At 31.8% G+C, this 2,561-nt stretch overlaps 1 protein-coding gene across 1 annotated transcript in view; it reads right to left on the minus strand.

Moving 5' to 3' along the window:
• Positions 1 to 1,800, minus strand: part of LOC124424528 (echinoderm microtubule-associated protein-like CG42247) — an 18,985-nt gene extending 17,185 nt beyond the window's left edge. Inside the window, exon 1 of the mRNA XM_046963726.1 lies at positions 1,759 to 1,800. The gene's annotated coding sequence lies outside the window, so the exon portion shown is untranslated. The remainder of the gene's footprint in view (positions 1 to 1,758) is intronic.
• Between the last annotated feature and the right edge of the window lie 761 nt (positions 1,801 to 2,561).

The following is a 2,561-nucleotide window of genomic DNA, read 5'->3' on the forward strand; positions in this document are numbered from 1 at the left end:
AATCTTTGTAACGGTGTTAATAAACGAACGGAGGAGAGTATACTACATACCCTAGTGTTAAAAATTGCAAATTAATGTAACTCAATCTTGTAAATCGGATAGGTCGATAAAACAGAGTTTATCTATATACTTATCATCGTAGAATTTTTCTTATCATAAGACGGTAAAACCTTTTCTACATTCAATATAATAATTAAGCGATAAAACCGATTGTATATTTGTAATACAGATGACGTTATACGTACAAAAATTTTCTAATATTCGTGACAATTTAAAAAGGTAAAAGTTGGTATTATTTCGTAATAAATCACGATACGCATTAGAATTGAACGAAGTGAAAGAGTCATTTCACTTTTCAAATCAAAGTATTCAATCTGAGGATTCGATATTTTATTAGAGAAAGAAAAAAAAAAAAGAAAAAAAGAAAAAAGAAGAAGAAAAGAGAAGATTCAAATAAATCAAATAAAAAGAAAAAAAAACGCTTGAGTTATTGTCACGGTTGCAAACATATAAAAATAATAATTTGACTATTTCGATAATACGTGAAGTTATCAATTAGTACATTAGATATAGTAAAACAATGACGTGTTTACATCTTCTTAATAAGTTATAAATTAAGTTAATAAGCGACACGTATAATGATGATAAAAAAACCGGTTGATTCTCTTTATATTTCCTTAGAATGGAAAAGATATTCAACAATGCTACCACGAATAAGAATAGAAAATTTATGCGTGTCATTCGCGAATAAATACATTTTCCTGCTCCGCAATGCGCTTTATTTTTCGTCAATTACGTCATGATCTTCAAAGTAGGTGAGAGACCACGATGGTGGAGACGCGCCATGGCAAGATGCTACCGAGTGAAAGCATGGGTCAGCGTAAAGGCCAGGCAGCAACATTCTTACTCGATATAGCCATACATACATACATATACACACGTGTATGTGTTTATATATATATATATATATATATATATAGCATATAACACACCCCTGGAAATATATGCGCGCGCGCACATACACCTATACGTATATATATATATATATGCAAACACAAAGAGACAGTAATTTATTTGTACGGATTGTGCCTTAATGTGTGTGTATATATACATATATATATATATGTGTTAGGAGTGTACTCTGAAAAGTCTATGAGAGTACGGAAGTCAGTTGAAAATCTAACCTGTGAAACCTGTATTTTTATTACAAACGTAACACAACGTTCGTTTGTAACTTAAAGTTTGCTAAATGCGATATATATATATATATATATATATATATATATATATATATACTATATAAATATTATTTTACGCCACAGAAGTGAACAAATATTATGACAACAAGATCACGGTAATTCCCGAACGTTTGCTTAACGATTCCCATGAGCAAACATTTTTTTATTAATTAATTCATCTATTGAACATTCCAGAATTATCATTTATGTTCATTTCATTTCGCACGATTTAACTTGTTCTAGGCATAAAAGACATATTTACAAAAAAAAAAAAAGAAAAAAGATAGACAGAGAAGATAGAGAGATAGGGAAAGATGGATAGGATCGTACATATATCTTTTGTAATCACACATTACGTGGTCTTACGAACACACTAAAGCGTAGAACTTACAAAATAAGGTAAAAGCGAGTCATTATATACCATATAGTGGAGCAGCGAAGGTAAAAGAAGAAGGTAGAAGAATCGTAACGCTACAGTAAGCAACCAAGCAAGCAACTGTCTGTCCGTCTGCCTACTTACTTGCTTGCAGTCGTGAGAAACTTTTGCTTCAAAGAAATCCTCCTCTTCTCGAAACTTCTCGAATCCACGAGTTAAAAGATAGACAAAAGACGATATCATTTGATCGTTCTCCAACCTACGTATATATATATATATATATATATACGTACATACAATGCGTAAATAAATACGTATAGACATGTCAACATATATTTCGAGGTTATGACAAATACAAGATCGTGAATTCATTAAATGAAATAATATAATCGTTAATAAAACTTTTGAATGATTAAGTTAGAATTAATTATGTTGTATGAGCTAAGATCATAACGATAATTGATATTATAATCGCGATAGTTACCAAATAGTGTATACGTTCAATTAACTGTAAAGTATTATCTTATTTTTATATATCTTCTTTCAACATCACATGTGTGTATAGAGAGGGGAAGAAAGAGAGAGAGAGAGAGAAAGAGAGAGAGAGAGAGAGAAGAGGAAAAAAGTAGAAAAAGAAGAAAAAAAAATCATTGCGCACTTTCTCATTCAGAACGTGGACGATATACTTACGTATGTACATAAATACATACGTATACGTACAAAACATCATGTATGTTACACTTATGTATCTATGTATATATACTAGGGAAGCCCTGGACAATGTCCGAATGGCGTCCCGGTTTTTTGAAGGAGGCCGCTGGCTACTAACCTTTCGAAAGTGTTTTTTTCTCTCTGTCCCTCTGTTACGCTCTTCCTCATTTTAGTCGTAAAAAAAGGAAGGTTCCTGTGAAAGTTGCCTTCTGGCTACCACGCGGTTTCCTCCTCCC

Source organism: Vespa crabro, chromosome 1 (assembly GCF_910589235.1).
Source record: "Vespa crabro chromosome 1, iyVesCrab1.2, whole genome shotgun sequence".
Taxonomy (NCBI): Eukaryota; Metazoa; Arthropoda; class Insecta; order Hymenoptera; family Vespidae; genus Vespa; species Vespa crabro.